General features: G+C 33.2%; 1 protein-coding gene across 8 annotated transcripts in view; it reads left to right on the top strand.

Moving 5' to 3' along the window:
• The first annotated feature begins 6,103 nt into the window (after positions 1–6,103).
• The window catches only part of LOC134847966 (sperm flagellar protein 2-like), a 584,566-nt gene continuing 567,376 nt past the window's right edge, over positions 6,104–23,293 (top strand). For all 8 annotated transcript variants that reach the window (XM_063865271.1, XM_063865272.1, XM_063865276.1 and 5 more), the window contains exon 1: positions 6,104–6,109. The gene's annotated coding sequence lies outside the window, so the exon portion shown is untranslated. The remainder of the gene's footprint in view (positions 6,110–23,293) is intronic.

Raw genomic sequence — 23,293 nt, 5'->3', positions numbered from 1 at the left:
GCTGTGATGGTGTTTAAACTTTTGGGGAAGTTTAAAATTATAAATGTTCATCGTATTTTAATTTTACTGCTTCATGGGGAAATAATTTATAAAAGAAATTACAACATTGGGTATGAATTTTACTACAATATTTAGTGCGAAAGATTAATGAGTTTGAATATAATTTAAGAAGTTTGTATTTTTATTTGTCTTTTTCTGTTTGTGTAGATGATTGTGATGTGAAGACTAAAAGAATAAATTAAATATTGAGAGGAAATGGTTAGTACAAATTTGAATTTATTAGTTGTAAGTATTTTAATTCAAATTTACCTTAGTCGTCTGGGAAAAAGCCGTGGGGGAATATGTCGCGAATCATGTCTGATGTTGTTAGTAACTTGGCTAGTATGCGTTAGTTTGTAGCAGTGGCCAAAGCAATTGAAGTGCTGTGATGGTGTTTAGTTCTTCTGTGCATACTGCGAACTCATAAGGTGTGTTGTGAATGAAGTTATAGATTTTATGACTATATTTAATATTATGAACAATTTCTAATACGGGTATTTCGATAGGTTTTATAAATTCATGCGGGATAATGAAGGGTCTTGATTCTTCATCATTGAAGGTCTTCAAGATGGGACAGAATACATACATTTGGGTGACTGGGTCGTAATTGGGGAGGATGCCGTGGAGGTTAGTATTTTTAATGCAATATGTAAAATTAAGAAAAAATGGTGACGTGCATTTTGAGTTAAGAAACTGAAAACGATGGTGGGGTTGTCTTGATGGAGTGTGTAAAGCAAAATGATTTTGTATAAAACGATAATATGTGTAAGTGTGCGTTTGTTTAGTGCGTAACATTATATCGTGTGAACAGTGCAAATCGCGTTCCTGTGGTGAAAGAAAGTGAAAGGTTAGTGAAAATAACTATAATTTATCATAAAGCTTTCATATGCTTGTATATCAACTAGAGCTTCTAAAATAATATGATCAAGCTTTTTATCAAAAATATTAAGATTAAATACGTATGGTTTTTCAATAAAAATTTCGGTTAGTTGCGGCTTTGCAAAGCTATCTTCGTCTAAAAATTGATCGTGATTAGGGCGGATGATATTATGATCGTAGTATTCTATTGAGAAATCGTTAGCTCGGGGTGCGGTGAATGTTTTTAATAATTTTTTATATCCAACATAAGTAAATTGTCGAGGTTTTAATGATGTGGTGAGTCTATATAACGTATTTTTGTTTTTCTCTATGTCTTCAGTAGTATTTGTTAGTGGTAAACAAAGGGGGTTAGTATAATTGTAATAAGCTGTCCGATGAAGTGTTGGCATTAAAACGTGCTCATCAACAAAATTTCGTGTTTCGTTAGCAATGGTAGGTGTATTTAATGTATATTGCGGAAAAGATGCTAGGGTGATTTCTAAAAAAAATTTCGTATTTGTGTGTTCTGGGTGGTTGATGTATTTTCGGGCTGTTCCGGGTTTGGTTGGGAATGGGTGATTTGGGAATTTTCGTTTAAAAGTGCGATAAGCTCGGTTAGTACTGGTAGGTGTTTCAGTGGATGTGGATGACTGAGCTAATGATGGAGTGTAAGCTGAAGAGGGTGTAGGAGTTGGTGGATTTGATGATGTTATTGTGGATGATAGTTGATGTATTGTGAGGCTTTGGGGATGTATTAGTTGTTGTTGTAATGTAATAAAATTGTTGAGTTCTGCGGAAATTTGGATGGTATCTGGGGAGTTATTATGTGATCTGTCGGAATGAAATGGAGAATAGGTTGGGGTTACTTAGGAAGCGTAAGAACGAGTGGAAAGGGATGGGATTGGATGATTGGACTGGATGGGTCGAAAAGGGGGTTGCGAAAAAACTGAGAAGTTGGTCTGGGTATGGGTAGAGGGAGATGGTTCGGAGTCTGCAAATTCGTCGGGGGTTTCTACATTGGAGTTATTAAATTGTGAGATAGTATGAAAAACTGAAACATCTGAGTAAGTATCAGAATTCGTGCTTGATGGTATTTTAGTAATTGGAAAATCGGGTGGCGGTAAAGCAAAAAGTGGGATAAATGGGATTTGAGTTTGGAGATTGGCTGGGAGGGAATTTGAGCGATGGAGGGATCCAATTTGTCGGCTCATCGTGGGCTATAAAAATGATTATTTTGAGACTGAAAAGTGGTGGTATGGGGTTGTTCAATAATTTGTTTATATGTATTATCATTTTGTGAAAGATTTGTCATTATGTGCTGAATGGGACTTTGTGTTGTATTTGGTCGAGAGTTCGGATTATTTGTGATTGCTAGGCTTCGAAAATTTCGGGGAACTAATGATAATGGATGATTTTGTGGTAGAGGTGGTATCTGTGGTGCTGTAGGTGTTGTATCTACATGATTATGTTCTTCGTTATATGTGTTTGGTCTTGTGGATATTTTTGTATTATATTCTATTATTTGTGCATCTAGAAGTATTTTATTGATTGATGATGAGAAAATTCCAAAAAATCCTGCAAATAGTATACGTGCAACACTTGCTTGGCGTTTTACTTGTGTGTGTATAGCGCATGTGTTATAGATTCCTTTTAAGAGTGAGAAAAGAAATCCTATAAAATTAAACATGGCATATAAGATGGTTAATTTTTCTAGGATGTAATAGGGCCATCCTAAAAGGCAAGAATTTTGTTTTTTAAGGTTACAAAACTGAAAATATTTATGGGTGAAATATCCTGTGGTCTATATTTTTCACCGTTGAATTATATGTAATCTTTGATATCTTTAAAATATCCGCTGTAGTCTTGTGTATAAATGTCTGCAAATCCTGCGGTTTCGGCAAGTTTTCTTAAATTTTGGTCGATTGACTGTCGTTGTCTTGTGTCCATTTGTGTTAGTAATTCTTGAAATTGTTGTGTTCTAATGTGATGTTGTTAATCAGATTTAGAGTATATTCCAATTGATTGTAAATCAGTATTTGGGTTACGAGCAATAGCTCGATGCTTTCGAGTGAAAAATTTTTTAGTGGTTGCATTAATGTAGGATACGGTGTAAGTAAGTAGTATTTATCTTCATCAGGGTTTAATTGTACGACATTGTGGCTATTTTCTGATTCACATGGGACTGCGGTATCCCAAAAATAAATTCGTCTTGAGAGTGTATCGACAAAATGTACTTTATTTTTATAGAATATGGGGATTCTTTTATAACAACGTTTATCTTCGAAAACATATAATGGTGAGACTTTTTTGGTGCAAGTATAAAACTATAAAAAGTTTCCTTCGTAATCAAGAAAATTTGATCTGTTTCCTGATAATAAATATCCTGCGTAGGGTATTTTTAATACTGCTAATAAGAGTGATTGTAAGACTTGTGTTCTTTCTAATTCGCCTAGTTGATGAAGTGTTTCTAATTCAGAAAGTGACATTTCTTGGAAGATTCTACTAATTGTGTAGTCTAATTTCATGTCCAAGTGGATATCATAATGAATATTACCAAAGTAGGTGCTATTCATTAGTGACAGTTCTTTTAAACGTGTGCTTTTACTGTTTTATTGTTTTAATTTTCCACCAGGTTGACCTTTGCTTTTATAAAAGTTAACTGGGACGTATGATGTTCCTTCGTTAATAGGATGACTTGTGGCATAAGGGTCAAATGTTTATTTTTCCAGTGGTCATGTCGAAACTTTTTTCGTATTCGACAAGTATTTCAGACTATTGTGTTTTATAAAGTGGATTGCTATATTTACATGCAAATTCTCTTTCTTGATAAACTTGAAAGCGTGTTAAATTATTTTCGATATCATGAATGTTTTTGAAATCAGTGCTTTGTTTTTGAGACGGTTTCACTTGTTCGTATGGGGTTGATTCAATAAAAAATTTTCATGAAGTTTTATCATTCGAGCGTGTATTTTTGCTAATTGAAATGTTGTGCATGTATCTTCGGGAAACCAAACAATTGTTGCTTGGGTCCTTGTTGTAGGATCACAATAACCTTGATCATTTTTGCAGGGTAATCTTATTCCTTGATAGATCATAGTGTTATCAATTAAATTATGTCTGAGTTGTATTTTTCAAGTTGTATTTTCCAATCAAAAAACATTATTTCTTGATATCCTTTATTTCTTGTGTCTGCTTTACAGTTTGAAGGATTATTTATTCCAATGTGTGGTATCCAGTGTTTATCGTTTATATCATAAGTTAATCGTCCGTGTGCGCCATTACATGGGTATTTTTCGTCTAATTTAACATGTCCTTGATATCGTTCAAGTTCTGCTTGATGTACAGAGTCGGCAAAGACTTGAAAATTTACTTTTTTTCTGTCTGTGTTTTTATTTCTTGTTAGATTTAGTCTGAGTAATTCGTTTTTGCAATCGTCGGGATTTAGGTGTTAAAGTCTTTCAATATTGCTCTGGAAACTTGTGAACAATGTACTTTCTTTTCGGAAAAGGTTGCTGTAAAATTATATCCTGTGACTGTTGTTGCTCGGGCTTTTGAGTACAATGTTGCTAATACATTTGTAGTTTCTATAGCTTGTGGTTCTGTTTCGCATTGTGATACTTGATTTATTGCATAGTTGTGTAGTGTTTTTTGTTCGTTTTCTTCACAATCATAGTGTGTTACTAATAAATCCTGGGGTCCTGTGCGAGGAGAAGGATTTGTGTTTTTGTCGGAAAATATTAGAAAAAGGATGTGTTGAAACTTTAATATTTTTAGAATATACATGTGTATGATAATCCGGAGTATGGGTTGTAAAATGTTATGTATCCAATTGTGTTTTTTTGTGTATCTATCGTATTTATATATTACTTCAGTTGTTTTAAATGGTGGTGGTAGCGATTGAGCTGTTATATTTGGTGGATTTAATGGGTAGGGATGTTGAACAATATTATTTAGTTTTTTTGTGATTTCAAATTTCAATTGGAGACTATTTTGTTGAAGTATCTAAATATTATGTTCTCGAATATCTTCGTGGATATCTTGTCTATATTGTAATCTATTGAGTGCCCAGCTGTTGAGTCGGTTACTTTCTTGATGTTGTCCAAATAATGGGGAGGTTCTACGAAACTGTTCCAATCTAATCGTAAAAGGATATTTGATGAGGATTGTTCTCGATATCTAGCGTCGAGGTTGGGAAATTTAAAGGAAAAAGTGTCGGTGAGATTTGACTTAATGATGGTGTTGACGGGAGTGATAATGTTTCTGGTAACGATGATATTGTTGTGTCAGTAGAGATATCTATTGGATCTTTTACCAAGTTCGGTTCACCTTGTGTATATGAGTGTGTTGTCCAATATGGTGGTCTTTCTCTGGTATCTGGGGGATTAAAAGGGTTTTTTTTCGGATTTGTTGTGATGTGGGGGTTGAACCTAGATAGTCTGAGGGTATACTTGAGGTGCTATGTTGTGAAAGGAGTGTGGGAGTTTCTGGTAATGAATTACTTGAAATTCCTGAAGTAGTTGATGTTGGTGATTGGGGTATATCAAAATGAACTCTGGGGGTTTGAAAATTTCTATTTCTTCGTGGATGTATAATTTGTCTTTTGACTTCAACTGTATTTTGATTTTGACTAATATGTCTTTTTCGATTTAAGTCTTGTGGTAATGTGGGGTATAAATTATATGTAGGTTCACTTAGGGATGCTTGTCGCTGAACTGGTTCTAACGGTTCAGATAAGGGAGCCTGTCGTTCTTCAAAAGTATACGGGTTATCTTGGAAAGAAATTCGTGTGAATGTTTGGGGATTTTGGGTAATGGTAGGTATGATTGGGTTTTCTTGGGAGGATGTCGGTGAAGACTGTTTTGGTGGTGGTTGGTTAGCAATTTTGGAAATGTGTTTGATTTATTTGTTTCTTAGTGGGAAGATTTATGTTTATTGTAATATTCTTCGATGAAAAGAATTAAAAGGATTGTTGCTAAGGCGAATGTGACTATTGCCTTTTTTACACATTTGCACATTGTCATGATTAGGGATGATAAAAATGTGATGAAAATTTACCAATAGTAAAAAAATATCTGTTCTACTAAAAACTGTTCGTATCATTTAAATAGACTTTGAATTACCATACCTGTGAGTGGTCAATGATTTGGGAAAATTGGAGATATATTTCAAATAGGGAGTAGAAAAATAAAAAAAATTGCAAAAACTTATTAAAAGGATTATTAAGGCTTCAAAAGTTTCAATAAAAATATTAGCAAAAGTTTAAAGAGAATGAAAAATTTTATGAAAAGATTTAAGATGATATTTTTTAAGGTATCGACTGTTAGAGAGAAAAGCATTTAAGAAATGATCCGTTCGTCGAATAATTTTTTATTTTCTGGAGCGAAATTTAAGTGTGGTTGGATTATTTATTGATTTTTTGACAAGTGGGTTGAGTTTTGTGAAAAATTGTTGGAGGCTAGTTTTATGGTGTTCGGGAGGTCTTCTCTACTTTGTTTTTATTTGGTAGGTAATCTGGGTTTTTTTGAAATGTTTGTACTTTAGGCCAAATGATTATGGTCCTTTTTTAATTTAGGCTAATTTGCCTTTTTTGGTTGGGGGGGGGGGGGGGGGGGGTTTGAGGTCTGAGTTGGGAAAATATTGTTGATCTTTGCGTTATTAGATAGGGGAGGGTTGTAATACTAAGGTGGTATTTATTTTAGTTGCCAAGTTTTAGAAAGTTGCTTATTTTTGACCTGGAGGTTGGAAAGTAATAGTTATAGATATGCCTGGAGATTAATATCTATCGGCTAGTAGGTTTGTGTTAGAGATATTGAAGGTGACGGATTTGAGTGAATTAGAATTTGAACACTAGAATTGTTGCGTATGTTTCAGCATGTTATTTTGAAAATATGAAAGTTCAAAATGATTTAAAGGTGTACAAATTACTAATTTAAAAATCAAAGTTGTTTTTGAAATTCAACTTTCTTTAATATTTTAGATTGTGGGATGAATGTTTGTAATTTTTTGGTGGTTGATTTCTAAGTCGTATTAATTCTCTGTGTTCTGATTTTTGTACTTGTTCTTGTGGTAAAATTTTTTCTATCATTTTCCTGTTTTTTCTTTCTTTTTGAGATATTTTTGTGTCTGGTGTTTTTGTATTATTATGAGTTGTGTTTTGTTTTTGATTTTGTTTATACTGAACGTCGGATTGTACATTTGTTGCTTTTTCTGTATGTGTATGATTTTGGATAACTTTTAAACCTGTAAAAGAATATAATTGAGTTAATTAGCGTAATGCGTATTCTTTTGGGTAGTAAGGTAATAAATTGTTACGATGTTGAACAATTTCTTTTTTGGTTGAATCTGTGAGTTTGTATGTTACTTCAGTGGGTTTGGCAATTATTTGGTATGGTCCCTTGCAAAGTAGTTGTAATTTTTTGGAGATTCCTTTTTGTGTAATAAAATTAGCTATTAAAACAAATGTTCCAAATTTTAAATCTGTGGCTGGCATAAAACGTGAATTAATTTGGCTGTTAATTTTTTGCCTTTGTAACAATTTCTTCGTTACTTTTTGGTAAATTTGATTATGTTTTTTATCTCTACTTAAAGTACATTCGGTATGTGTGCCGGAGGCTAATTTGAGAATTTGTGGGTGATGAAAATGGTCTTCATCATGTGTGTGTGTAGGTAGGTTATAAAATTTTGAATCTTTATTTGGTTGGCAATAACCTTGTGCATTTTTATGGGCCTTTGCTGTAAACATAATTGGTTTTTGTGGCTTTTGATTAAAAACCATTTCATATGGTGACATTCTAAAGTTGTCTTGATTTGTGAATTGTATGATAAGGGAAATAATTTTACATCTGCTGACCATTCCTTGTATCGTGTATCATTTCCATTAATGATACATCTAAGATACTCTTGTAATGAGCGGTTCATACCTTCGACTAATCCGTTTGTCCAAGGTGCATGAGATGTACGTGGTTTATGTTTAATGTTGTATAAGTGGCATAGTGTGATTATTTCATTATTAATAAATTCTGTACCGTTGTCTGTAACTAGGATTTCGGGTAATCCGAATTTAGCTATCCAGTGTTCGTAAAGTGTTGTGTATGCATAGTAAGCATTACAATGTGGTACTGGGTTGAGTGCTACATAATGTGTGAATGCATCAACAATGACCAAAACTTAAGAATTTCCTTCAGAGGATGGTAAAATTGGTCCTTTTGTGTCGAATGAAATTCTATGGTTGAAATATAAACTTTGTCCTTTAAAATCTTGTTTTTGTGCTATTTGTTTTTGATTCGGATAAGGTTTGTTCAATTGACATATTATACAATCATTGCATAATACTTTTATCCAAATTGGGGCATTTGGAAAAGAAAAATTTTGTGCGAAGTTCGAGTATGTTTTTTCTGATCCTGAGTGTCCTTTTGTATTTTGTGTATGGGAGATGTTAAATGCTATCAGTATCATACTTAAAGGAAGACAGGGAACTTTTGAATCATCTAATTGATATTCTAAAAGATCTGTATTTTCATTGATTGTTGTGTTATTAAGTTTTCGGAAATATCGGAGGAGTGTTTGTTTCCTAAAATTATGGTATCAGCTTTTGCTGGTTTTGTTTTGTATTTGTGCCATGATTTTAGTTGTCTAATTACTGGGTCGAAATTTTGTTATTGTTTTAAAAGTTCAAGTGTAATTTTTTCTGTTGGTAGGAGAAAAATATTTTCAATTTCTAGTTTTGATAGGGGAATTGTGTCAAGCGTGTCATGGAGGTTAAAAACTTGATTTAGTGTGTATTTTGAATCATTCGTTTGTGTTCCTGATAAATTTATTTTATCGGTCAAATTATCTTTTTCAATTATTGGAAAAAGGTCTTTTTTATGCGGTTGTTGTTTCATTTTCTTTTGTTGAGTATTATTTTTGATCCATTGTGAGTATGAAATTGGTTTGAAGGTAGATGTGCCTAATAAATCAACTTCGTAGTGATTATTTTGGCAATCTAAGTAGAGTGGAAAATGTTGTAGATTATTTATTTGTGATTGATCAATGTCAGTTTTTACTGCGTATTTGCATTTAAATCGTGGTGATGTTTCATCTTCTGCGAGATAGAATTTAATATTTTTTGTTATTTCAACTGTAGTTTTTCGTGTAAGTAGTTCAGGTGGTGTATTTCTACTTAATGTATCTGGTAACGCAAGGTTTTTTCCTGCTGTCCAAACTATATGTAAGTTTGGGAATTTCATTAAAATTAATTGAAATCTTTAAACTTTATGATTAGGATTTGATTTTTGTGTGAAGAGAAATATAATTGGTTTATGATCTGTAAATAGAACTGTTGGGTGTTTTGATCCAAGTATCAGAAATTCGTACTCTGTAAGTGTATAAATTATAGCTGTACATTCTCTCATTAGAGTAGAGAGTCGTAGCTCGGCTTTTGTGAATAATCGTGAGTTTGCTGATATAAGATTCATCTTGTTTGTTCCACTATGTGATTGTAGTAATGCTGCGCCGATGCCAAAATTTGAAGCATCGCACATTGCGTAGAATGGTTGATTTCGATCTGGAATTGTGTTTGAAATTTGTTCTGTCAAAAGTTTTTTAATTTCTTCAAATCGAGTTTGATGTTCAGTGGTCCATTCAAAATTATTTTGTTGTCTGAGGATGTTAAAGAAAGGTCTTAAGTATAACTGCATTTTGTAAACATAATTACTTTAGAAATTCAACATTCCAAGGAATTCTTGGATTTTCTTTTTATTTGTGGGTGGTTGAAGTTTTTGGATTGCATCAATGCGTAATTTTAATGTGGTGATTGTATTTCGTTCAATATTATGTCCTAAAAATTTAACGCGTGTTAAGAAAAAATGTGATTTATCGGGGGCTGCTTTCAGATTTTCGTTCTGAAGTACTTCATGATACTGTTCCAAAATTAAATTCATTAAATTCGTTTTGTTGATTTCCAATAACAAATTGTGTTAAGCGTCGTGATTGTTCATCTAGTGGCATTTTGTTATAAGCACTATTCATATCTGCGGTTGTGAAGTATTTACCATTTATCTTTGTTAAGATAACCTGTATCGGTTCAATAGGCCAATTGCATTTTGATTCGTCAATTAGTGAATTGAGATATCTAGCGTCTAAAACCAATTTTAGTGATTCACCTTTTGCTAGGATGATAACAGGGTTGATGAAGGTATTACCTTTTGGTTGTTCTTCCTTATTTACTAGTGATATAATTTCAAATTGTTCTAAAATATCAAGTATTCATTTTACCTTGTCGTGTAAGTGAATTGGTACTTTACTTGCTCTTTGCTTTTTGAAGACTGCGTCAGGTTTTAATGGGAGGTGTAGTGACGAACTAATTTTTCCAATGTCAAATTTTGATGTTGCGTAGACTGTGGAATGTTTTATCAGTTGTTTTGCTAATCTGTCAAATTCATCCTGTGTGATTTGTGAATGTTGAAAATTAAACATTGTTAAGAGTTTTTGTTGTTCTTTTGTATAATTTGTTATTTTGAATGTTGGTTTAAAATAATTGGTGTTTTTGTGAAGTAATCTGTATTTTTTTTTCATTGCTTATTATATTATTTATGGATAATTCTTCGTCAAGAATTGTTGATTGACAAATATCTAATAGTTGTAAAATATTATTTACCCGATATGCTACTTCATTTACAGGTGAAGTTGTTGCATTCGTTTCACAATATCCTAATAGTCCCAAAGGTAGTGTTATTCGATATGGTGTATTATAATATACATGTAGTGAAATAATATCGGAATTTGTGTTTTTTAGATATTTTATGGATGAGATTGTAATTTTGAAAAATTTGTGAATGGGTTTAAATTCGAAATCTGACATGAAAAGCTGTTGTTTGTTTTGACTTTTGTCATACTGATGAACTTGTTTTAATGAAAATTTATATATGTTTCTTGATAGTGGTTTCAGGTGTTTCCGTTCTTGATTATAAATGGGGTAAAATTTTGAGAAAAATGGTGGTTGTTTGTTTAATCTTTGGAAGAATGTTAAGGCTGTGTTTTTTGTTTTTGTATATTTGTCTTTGATATGGATTTTACAATTTTAGATGTTTATTGTTTGTTTATATTTAGTAATAAACGGCATGCCAATGATATTGTGCTTAATATGAGTAGTATGAAATGCTTGTTTAAATGGCTTGTTCAAAATCTTGTTTTGTTCTATTGTTCTTGTGGGAACAAGGAATAGTTGGATTTTTCCATAGTTTACTAATGTTGATCCTTGTGCTTTTGCCAATTTACTAGATTTTTCAAGAGGTGTTCAATTTGGGTGCAGTGTTTGAATTTCTTTCCATGTGGGAATGTTAATTATATTTGATTCTGCTCCTGAGTCAATTAAAAAATCAATTTCAAGATCTGGTGGTTAAAATTCTTTACTTCTTGGACTTTCTAGGAGAAGTGGGATTGTCCAAATTTTTTCCCTTGGTTGTTCTTTTTGTATGTTTTGATAAATATGTGTCGTGTTTGAGCATTGTACTATGTCTTTTTTATCAGGTTTAATTACAGTATTATTTTCATTTACTTCTTGTATAGGTTGTGTAATATTATTAATGGGTGTGGTATAATAATTATGGAGAAGTTCCAATTGATTTTCGTATATGTGTGAACTAAAAGGTTGTTCATATACGATGGGTTCATAGTCATTTTCGATTGTTATCATATTTACAGAGATGGTATTATCTGTATCACTTTCAGTATCTGTTGATTCACAATTAATGTGGTTTAATTGTAATTCGTTACTTCCTGTGCCATCAATACCTGGTGGGTCTGAAGTTGTTTCTTCATTTGTTTGCAATTGATTTATGTGTCTTTGGTGCTTTGGTGTGCTACTTCTGTATCGATGTTTAGAATCGGGGTAACGGTTGTTATTCCTATGGGGTGATTGGGAATAATTTCTGTATCTGTTGTTGTAACTTGAGTTTCGGTTTTGTGAATTATTTCTTGATCTGTTTTGATAGTTATCATTTGAATTGTGATAATTTGATCTATTATATGAATTATTCCTTGATCTGTTGTTTGGATAGGTTTGATTTCGATTGTTGGAGTAACTTCTATTCCTATTGTTTGAATAGTTTCTATTTCTGTTGTATGATGAGTTTCGTGATTTATTGTTGGAATAGTGTCTATTCCTTGGGTTTGAATGGGATTTGGATGCAGAAACAAATTCTGTTGTGTTGGAATTCGATCGTGAATAGTTATTCCTATGTTGGTTATTTTGACTATTCGATCGACTGTATCTATTTTGTGAGAAATTTCGTGAATTTCTTCGTTCGGGCGATCTACCTCTATTACTGGAGTTATATGGTGATTGATTTCTTGAATAATTTGAGTTACTTGGTAGTGGTTTTCCTGAACTATTATTACTATATTTATTTTTGTTTGGTAAGGCTTTGATCTTTTTTCATATATTGATAGAATGACTTATTTAGTTCTTTGTGCTTTTGAGGTTTATTCTGTTGTCTTGTTGTTTTTGTCTACATTCGGCAATACTGTGTCCGTATCGTCGGCAATAATTACACCATTTTTTGAAAGATGATTTGCCTTCAAAATTTGGGTTCCTTTCATAGATGTTTAATATTTCAGTAATTTTTTCAATCAGGTCTGTGTCCGGTTCTTGTATGTTATTTACATGTGTGGTATTTGTTTCAATCCGATTAACATACTGTAGATTTAGATTTTCTGTTTCTTCAAGTTTAATTGTGATTTCTGCTTGTTCTAGTTTATCTACTAATTTTATAAAACCTAAATCTGGCTCTCGAATTGAGGAAGGATGAGATGCTCTCTTTTTTATAGCCATTTTCCTTAGTTGAGGTGTTAAGGTCATCATTTAAATTTCTGTCATTTTTGTGTTGTTGTTATCATATGTGTTTAGTGAATATGCTTTTCGAACTAGTGTTTCGATTCGAACTGCTAATTGTTTAATTTTTCATTTGGTAATCTGCGTATTTCGTTGCATAGAACTCTTTGATGTTGTTTGTTTCTTTCAGAATCAAACATTTTTGAAAATTGCTGTGTGAATCTTTTCCAATCTGATTTTATTTCTATGGGTTTTACTGAAAACCATTTTTGGGCTGCGCCATCTAGTGTTGTTTGAATTAACGCTGTGCGTCTATGTATCCAATTTTGATGGAGTGGTGTATTAATTGGTTCAGGTCCTATATTTAAAATTAAATTTGCTGTGACTGCGTTTAAATAGTCTTCTACAGAATATTCAGGGTCTGTTCCTGTGAATACCATCAGTGGTTTATTCGATGTTATTGATGATGCACCCATGAGGTATGGATTCATAGTCATCTGTAGTGATTCTGCGGCATTTGGCAATTGCGAGAAGTTGGTAAGTTGGTTTTTTGTTATTTCATGTTGTTGAAGGTAATATGAAATTGATATTTCATTTTGCATTTGAGTCGGTTGGTAAGAATGCATGGTCATTTGGTTTTGTGGCAGTATAGGTTGAAAAAATTTGTGCGGTAAATGGGTTTTGTATATGCATTGGTTGTTGATTTTGCATGTCTGTTGGATTTTGTGGGTAGGTTTTCATATTTTGGGATGGTTGAGATTGTCGCGGTCTCTGTGTGCGATATTCTTTAGTATATGGTGCAAAAGTATCTGGTTGATAGTAATCATCATCATCAGATGATAAGTAATTTGTGTTATAAGTTGTTTGTTGTTCATTCTTATTTGGTTAAAAAAATGGATAATTTTCACTATAATCCTGTGGAGGGTGTGGATTATCTGGAAAATTTACTGAAATGGTCGATGTATTTGGAAGATTCCAATAATGAGAACATACGTGGTTTAAAATTTTTGTATTTTTTTTTGGGGTTGATTTGTTTTTGATTGATGTACATAATTTTAGTTGTGTTCTGCAAAAGTGTTTTTTTTTTGTGAATGTTTTTCGTGTTTTTGACGGTTTTGTCATTGTTCTATATGTCTGATAATCCATATGGGATTATTTTGGAGCAACCGAGGGTTTATCGGTCGATTGTATGGTTATTTGTGGTAGTAATGTGTTTGTATTTTTTGGTGTTGTGAGATTTTAACGTAATGGTGAAATACTTTGTTGTGTAGTTGTTACTGTTTTTTGGACTACTTCTTCATTTATGAATTGTGATGGTGTTTGAATATCTTGTTGTGTAAGATTTCTAGTTCCATTAAGATTTTCATGATGTATAACTGTTAAATTTAAGCTGTTATTTTGTGTATCAGGTAAAAATGTTTTGTAATTTAATGGTGTTGCGTCAATCGTTAATGGTATTACTTTTACATAATCTTCGTTGGTGAATATGGATTTTGCTCTCTGTGAATTGTGATATTGTGTGCTTTTGATATATTCTGTGAATACTTTTGAAAATTCTAAATCAATATCGTCTATTTGGATTACATATTTACCATGAATTGTTCGTGGTGTGCTGAATTCTATGGTGTAGATTCCATATTGTTGTGTTAGGTTACATATGTCTTTCAAATAATGTTCTATAATTTGACTTTTGATTTTTATATCCGTGAATTCTGCTGTGCATGGACTGATTCCTGGTTCAAACAAATTTACGAGTAGGTTTTTGCAAAATCGTGTTTGTCCTCTACTATCACTGAGTGAGTTTATAAGAAAGGGAAAAACTGTTTCTTCATCTGGACTTTCGTCACTCTGAGTGTTGCTCATTTTTTTGTTTGATGACTGTTAATATATAATTATCAATATGTCTAATTGGTTGATTCCAATTGTATAAATGTACTGGTTTGTGTTTATATTGCTTTTTTATTCTTCTTTTTCCTCTTTTTGATGAGTTTGAAGTTGTTTCTGAATCGGAAAAATATAACTGATCATGGATGGGGAAATTTTTATTTACTGATTCTTTTAATTTATATAGTGCGCCTAGACTACTGGCTTCTGATTCGTAAAATGCATTTCCATTTTTGAAAATCGTTTTCGTGTTATCTGTTTTTGTTTACTTATAACTTTTTTTTTTATTGTTTGTCGTTTTGTTCGGATGTATTCAACTGTTTGTGTATACGGGGTTATTACAAGATCGTATTTTTGGTTGTCTATTTCACAATTGTGTAAAACGATTGTTTTTTTTTCTTAAAATTTTTAATGACATAAGGATTAGGATGAGGGATGCAAGAAGTTATTAGTGATTTTAATTTCCTAGACTATTAGTCCTTACGATTTTTTGGTTAGCTTAACCTGGGTCTTTTTGTTCAGGGTTGGAAAGAAAAGTATATCGATTCCGAAGAATGATTTTGACTTTCTCGTGGCTAGTCTAAGTTAAGGTGTTAACTTACTTAATCTTTCTTAGGGTTAGTGATTGTGTTCAAGTGTTGGAGAATAGTAAATCGATCCACAAGACTCAGTTATAATTAGGACGCAAGTAGTTCGTTAGATACTATTTTAAACTTACTAAATTTAAGATTTATCCTGGGTCAAGTAAGAGGAGGGTTCATGTTGAGGATGAATAACGGAAGTTCTTCACTGTTTAGCCTAATTTGAATGGTTAGCGTGATTAAAAAATTTCTATTACTCCTGGGTCTTTTGAAAAAGGTTGGGTAGTGAATCGACGTTTGAGGTCGTTAGACACTTGATAAGTGGGTGATGGGAGAACAAAATTGTTCTTTTTGATCCAAGGATAAGCCTTGATGATCAGAATTTAAAATTTATAAGATAGAAAATTGATTTAGATCCAAGGAAAGCCTTGATGACCTGGTTTAAGAGTAAATAAAATTAAGTTTAAATTAATTTAAATATTGGTAACAGGTTTTAGTTTTTGATGATTTTAGTTGATTTAGGATTGCTGTTATGTTGAGGTGATGAAGCGGGAACAACAGGATGATTTATATATACTAACAGTTTATTGTCATGCTACTAATTTTTTTTTGTTTTCAATAAAAAATTTTCAAATATGTTTTATATAATACTGCAGAAGTTGAGGGAACGATTTGAGATGTTTTTATCAATCGTTATTGTATAATAGTAATTTTGTTTAGCACCTGAAATAATCATTGAAGATTTCCTTCAAGGATTTTATGTTTGCAAATGAAAATCTAAATTCATTGCTAATAAGATTCTAAATATAAAAGTTTGTGTTGGCTTTTGCCGTACAACCATGAAACTAAATGATAAATTTCTATGTAGTCGTATGTCGTCTCTTGTCCGAGGTTCTTACCGGGTAGTTCTCGTATTTTGCGGAATAGCGGCTCAGATCTATTGAGTCGTAGAGACATTTCAATTAAGTTCTTGTCGTGTAACATTTTGAAAATGTTTTGTCTATTTTCTAATCTATTTTTGGTTAATTCTAATCTATTAAGGTCTTTATTCGAGACTTATGGTCGCACCAGATGAGTTAGGTCCCTAAGGTTAACTCATAGAGTAATTTCGGATAGGGTACACCGTCTGCTCGTCACGCTATCTTACTTTCGGCCGGATAGATTCGTGCAATTTCCTAGTCTAATACCGATCCTAATCTTACTCTTTTATCTACTAGTCTCAGGGTGTTTAACAAGTTTCTGCTAGGCTCAATAGATCTAGATTATACTGGCTTATTGCAACTGCTTTAGTTCTCTTGGAGAGGTAACTAATTTTTAAGTTAAATTCAAATCTCTCTGGTGCTGAAATTACAAGTAATTTCAGCAATTACAAATAAGTGGGTTGTTAGTTAGATGGATTATGATTGGTTAATATTAAATATTTTACAGTGGTAAAATATCTAATTTATCCAATAATAAAATGTAGTTTAGATCAGGTTCCATTAAGTTATAAAGCTCTTGTTCAGTTCGCAATTATAATACATCGTAATGAGCTAGTATAAGTGCTCTGAGCATCCTAGTGATGCTCTCGATTATCTTTTTTGCGAACTGTGGGCCCGTCCCAACTGGTTGCTGAATTTCCCCTCATTTAAATCCATTGGGAAGTTCCAATATATTATGTTACACTTGGTATCAAACTCCCCAGTTGATACCTGCCAAATAGGGCATGCTCCTTGTCTCTGGTTCTATTTTAAATAAACAAACAGATCTCTATTGTAAAACCTTTGATCCGCTTAGGCTTACTATAAGTAGGTTGTTTTGGCAGTTTTGTATCACGAAATCATTGGACCTCTCGCAACGTAAGCGTCGTCCCATGGCTTTCAATCGCAAGTAATTACGTTAATTTTGAAAAAACTTGCGGTTCGCATCTGATGTAATATTTCAACAGGTCGTTGCTGATGACCAGACTGAAAGTCGACTCAGGGCTACCATGATGTATTTTTTTTTACTCATTCAGACAAATTATGGGCCCCTAAACGTTGAGTCGAACCGACTCATTCGGTTCTTGGGTTCTGAAACTTTTCAGGAGACCTTTTTTAAGGTATTGTTTTGTAGTTTTTGCCGACGTTAGTGGACTCTCTCCATTTGCCCCGACTGACGCAATAGACCTAAACACATACTGGTTTCAAATGTTTTTGGCCGCTGCAAACATATTGGTTTTGCCGCAATGATTGAAAAGGAGTCTTTTGTTATTATTAATTTAATTAATTCTGGTAAGTACGTAGTGTACTAAGCTTTTTGTAGTTTTGGAGAAAATTAGACACAAGGATTTTGTTAAGATTTCCGGGTTGACCTCCATACACCGAAAATGCTTATCATACAATTGCATACATCAAGTGTACGGAGAAAACGCTTGTCATACAATTTTCATACATTTTCGAAAAATAATAGAAAAAAATTAAACCATTTCTGCGGCTTTTTGAGAACAGTTGAATAGACTGGTGATAAAAAAAACTGATTCTCGGAAAATGTTTGTTTCCGTACAAAATTCGATTTGCGCTTGAACACAAAAACAAAAAAAAAATTTTGGGGCAAATTTTCAAAATTACTTGAAAAAATTTTTGGGTCGTATATGGAAATTGTATGCTAAGCATTTTTTTCAAAAAAAAAATTAAAATCAGTTTTTTTTTTCACCAGTTCATTCAACTGTTCTCAAAAAGCCGCAGAAATGGTTTAATTTTTTTCTATTATTTTTCGAAAATGTATGAAAATTGTATGACAAGCGTTTTCTCCATACACTTGATGTATGCAATTGTATGATAAGCATTTTCGGTGTATGGAGGTCAACCCGGGAATCTTAACAAAATCATTGTTTCTAATTTTTTTGCCTAAAAGACTTTTTTTAAAGCAATAAAAAATATAAACTTGATGTTACCCTTTTTGCCGAATTATGTTTTCCTGTTGGCTTGGACCTGTTGGCTGATTAATTAACCCAAATTGATTAAGTAATGTAAGTTCAGAAGTCCAACCAAAAACTCAATAACTGTAGTGAACTAATTTAATCACTAAGAAAAATTTTTATATCAATAGCAAGTTCTATCATTTTGACGCTTCTGAAGAGATTTCCATGAGAACTTTTTGCTCCGTTTTTAGACGCCTCAGATTAAAAAGTAACCTGGTAAGTTAACCTGTATGTGATGTTTCGGCCGGTCAACGCCTCAACTATTCTACTCTGCGGGTAATTGTGGACGAAAATTTCCTCCAAGTAGTCCCCAACAGTCTACCATCTGTCAAAATCAGAAGAGTCGAAACCTCCGAGCGGCGATTCGAACACTCCTTCATCATTTGATGTGTACAGTCTCTGATTCGACATGTCTAATTGAGGTAATCAGTTTCTATTTTTAAATACAATTTTTTAAAGCTACAGATTTTTTCAGTTACAATCGATGTGATAAAAGCAGTTTAAAATTTTTTTTATGTAAAAACATACCACACTAATGCATTTTTGAGTTTTATTTAATTAAATGTGACTTACAATGAATTTTAAAATGAAGTTTACTTGGGGTCAATGGTCCAAAACACTTAGTTTATATAAAGCAGAATATTGTCTCGGTTCATGGTAAGGGAGCGTAGACGTTTCGTTGCTTTGCGAGAGGACTAAAACAATTGGAAGGCATCTGTTGGAACGTGGGCGTTATCAACGGACCTTGTCATTTAAGATATTGCGTTGATATGAATTATCAAAACAACACTATCCCAAACCACTATCAAGACCATTAATTGAAAAAACTCTGAACAGCAGGCCAGTTTTTGTAAAATCCACTAAAAAAACATTTTAATTCTTTCAATCATGGTTTCAGCTGGACTCGAAAATTTTCAAATAGCTGACCTAAGAAAAAAAATTCCCGAGCACGCCAATGATAATTTAACAATAGGACTGAGGACTTAAGTTAAAAAGATATATTTGTGCTTGATTTTTTTTCGCGCAAATTACTTTGTTTGTAAGGTGACTGATATTGATGATCATCGTCAATCTGTACTTTTGTAAACTAACAGAAAACTTTGAAAAGGTCTGCATTTTGAAAACCCGTTCTATTCGAATTTTGTGTTTTTTATGGTTGTTGTAAATTTACCAACTCCGATTTAGTTAATCAGTTTTTTCTTTTTTTTTCTGCCGAAAAACTTCTTGCCGAATTGAGTCGTTTGATTTGTACATATATGTATGGACGATTTTTTTACTCCTCATAGAATCAAAAACTGTCGGTCTTGATACCACTTTGAAGTGCTTCGAGACTAAATTTTTATGTGAATTTCCTAGTCGGCCTATTTTATAAAAAAACTTTAATTTATAAAAAACTCAGACAAAGATATGAAAATTTAGGTAAACCATTTTTTGCCTAAAAGACATTTTTTATATCAAAATTTTGTTTTGAGGTTTGTGTTTCTTTTTCTGTCGGTTAATTTGTCTTGCTACACTTGTAGTGTACTGGCAAGTGATGCGAAGTTTCGCTTGGCTTGTGCATGAAAAAATATATCCAAAATTTTTTTTGACTTCTTGGCATAAGTTTTTAGTTTTAAATGTAGGAGTATGTGGTTGAAATTGTGGCAAAAAACTCAAGCTATAAAAATTAAAATTCGAATCTCAAAATTTTACCAATTTTACTACAGTATGTAAGTAAGCGGGGGCTTTTCTCGTAGGAGAATGATCAAATGGGTAAAAAACTCATTGGCGAAGGACCGAAAACAAAAACAGTCGAAAGTCAGTTATTAATAGAATCAATTGTCGTTCAAATAAAAGAAACTAACAAGCCCGCCTCCAGAATTCAATTGGCTCGCAGAGAAAGATGCTGTTTCGACCAAGCTATCCCAGTAAAAAAAAACTTTGAAAAATTTCAAGTTAGGCCATATCGTAAATCGGTTTGAAAAATTTAGGCTTCATAGTACGAATCGGTTCCCGAGAAAATGAAATTTTTCTAAGAAGCTATTCAAGCTATGAAACTCTGAAATATTTCAAAATGTTTCATGGAGCAAATCGGATAACGCAACTTACGGTTTTCATTTGGAAGCTATTTAAGCAATAAACTCTTGAAATATTTCAAGTTGTTTCATAGAGCGAATCAATAAGCAAAAAAAAGTTAAGTGTTTCTAGGCAAGCTTGGCAAAAAGTTCAAATTTTTTAGAAAGCTTGTCTGGTGGAATTTGTAGCACCTGCAGTCGGTCGCGTTCATTTCCCGTAAATTTTTTGTCTCCTTGGTTTCTTCCCGTCCCTGTTATCGACCATTTCGATATTCTTCTTTGAGTGCAACCACTGGTTCTCTCTTTATTTGGAATCCGCCTCCCACCGATCCATTCGATGTCGTTGGTCCCCAATTAGGCAAGCGTAGATCCTTGCGTACTTATTGCCTCACTTATACGATAGCCGGAGTTTTTGTAGATCGGCACTTTTTTTCATACCTCCCGATTTTTCATGTTAATTAGATTAAGGTCCTGAAGGTGCATCTTACCGCTATTCGTTTGGCAACGTGTTATTAAGCTGTTGTTCTCACCATAGAGCTGGAAAGTTTCATAAATCGTGTTTCTCTTTTTTCAATTCCGCTTCGATTGCGTCGAGAACCTTTGTATAGCGCTGACCCCTACCTCTAGATGTGTCTTCCTATTGTGGAGCTGATGCAAAAACCTAAACTTGATGTTAGGGTTAGCTTAACCTGGGTCTTTTTGTTCAGGGTTGGAAAGAAAAGTATATCGATTCCAAAGAATGATTTTGACTTTCTCGTGAAGTACTAAGTACAATGAAATGAAATTTAAGTTTTAGATAATGCTTCCTGATTGAGCGCCTTTAGCTATGATACAAAAGAACTAAAAACATCTGAGGTTAGGTCTATCAACGGTCTGCGTTCTCTCTCTCTCTCTCTCTCTCTCTCTCTCTCTCTCCGGACTACTGGAGTTGAAACTTAAAGTTTTGCTTAATTTCCTTGGCTTCGATTTATCTATGATCTCTACCCGTTGTATATTTTCTCCTCTCCTTTTATTGACAAGTAGCAAATGATGACCCCGCCCATTTTGCTTACCATGGCCCTCTAAGTTCCGCTTTGGCGTGACAACGTCTCTTTGTTACCGCTGTTGGATACGAGCCATCGTATTCGGATTCGCTGTTTTTTCCGTGGGCAGTGTCTCAGTTCCCACATCGATTGATTGAAACTCCGCAGGTTCTGCGAATAAGTTCTCGCGTTTGTTGTCGCGCTCTGCGCTCTTACGGACTGTTTTCGTTTTGTCGCGCCTTCTTTGCGTTTTTTCTGTTTTTTTTGTCAATTCACTATTTCCCTCGGACGTCAAGTTGTCCTTTTCAGCTTCACCGGTGTGTTCGCTTCTATGTTTTTCGTTGCGCTGCTCGTTTCGTCTTTTGTCACCTTTCGCTGCTCGGGCCAACAGAGATGTTGACCAATTGACCTTCAGCATTCCATCTTTGTTGTCAGTTTTTGACTCGATATCGAGCTCAAAAAATCGCCCCTTCCTTTTTCTCGTTTGCGTCGCTAACGCTTGCTTTTTCCCCACCTTTCATATGAGTTGTTTGCAAATTTCTGCGGTTTTGATTTTGGTGTGGTCGATTTCCATGTGGCAACTCCGATTTTCGAAGCACGCTAACTTGCTTAACCTAATATTTTGCTCGTTTTTTGCTATCAGTCTTAATGAGTTAGGTCCCTAAGGTTAACTCATAGAGTAATTTCGGATAGGGTACACCGTCTGCTCGTCACGCTATCTTATTTTCGGCCGGATAGATTCGTGCAACTTCTTAGTCTAATACCGATCCTAATCTTACTCTTATATCTACTAGTCTCAGGGTGTTTAACTAGTCCCTGCTAGGCTCAATAGGTCTAGAGTATACTGGCTTATTGCAACTGCTTTAGTTCTCTTGGAGAGGTAACTAATTTCTAAGTTAAATTCAAATCTCTCTGGTGCTGAAATTACAAGTAATTTCAGCAATTACAAATAAGTGGGTTGTTAGTTAGATGGATTATGATTGGTTAATTTTAAATATTTTACAGTGGTAAAATATCTAATTTATCCAATAATAAAATGTAGTTTAGATCAGGTTCCATTAAGTTATAAAGCTCTTGTTCAGTTCGCAATTATAATACATCGTAATGAGCTGGTATAAGTGCTCTGAGCATCCTAGTGATGCTCTCGATTATCTTTTTTGCGAACTGTGGGCCCGTCCCACCTGGTTGCTGAATTTCCCCTCATTTAAATCCATTGGGAAGTTCCAATATATTATGTTACACTTGGTATCAAACTCCCCAGTTGATACCTGCCAAATAGGGCATGCTCCTTGTCTCTGGTTCTATTTTAAATAAACAAACGGATCTCTATTGTAAGACCTTTGATCCGTTTGTCAAAGAAAACGCTTGTCATACAATTTTCATACATTTTCGAAAAAAAAATAGAAAAAAATTAAACCATTTCTGCGGCTTTTTGAGAACAGTTGAATAGACTGGTGATAAAAAAAACTGATTTTAATTTTTTTTTGAAAAAAATGCTTAGCATGCAAAAAAAATTTCTCGGAAAAATGATTGTTTGCGTACAAAATTCGATTTGCGCTTGAAAACAAAAACAAAAAAAATTTTTGGGACAAATTTTCAAAATTACTTGAAAAAATTTTTGGGTCGTATATGGAAATTGTATGCTAAGCATTTTTTCAAAAAAAAATTTAGAATCAGTTTTTTTGTCACCAGTCCATTCAACTGTTCTCAAAAAGCCGCAGAAATGGTTTAATTTTTTTTCTATTATTTTTCGAAAATGTATGAAAATTGTATGACAAGCGTTTTCTCCATACACTTGATGTATGCAATTGTATGATAAGCATTTTCGGTGTATGGAGGTCAACCCGGGAGTCTTAACAAAATCATTGTTTCTAACTTTTTTCCCTAAAAGACTTTTTTTAAATCAAAATTTTGCTTCGAGGTTTGTGTTTCATTTTCTGTCGGTTACTTCGTCTTGCTACACTTGTAGTGTACTGGCAAGTGATGCAAAGTTTCGCTTGGCTTGTGCATGAAAAAATATATCCAAATTTTTTTTTTGACTTTTTGGCCTAAGTTTTTAGTTTTAACTGTAGTATATGGTTAAAATTGTAGCAAAAAAATCA

The sequence above is a fragment of the Symsagittifera roscoffensis genome, chromosome 6 (genome assembly GCF_963678635.1).
Source record: "Symsagittifera roscoffensis chromosome 6, txSymRosc1.1, whole genome shotgun sequence".
Classification (NCBI taxonomy): Eukaryota; Metazoa; Xenacoelomorpha; order Acoela; family Convolutidae; genus Symsagittifera; species Symsagittifera roscoffensis.
This window is presented reverse-complemented; position numbering and strand designations above follow the sequence as displayed.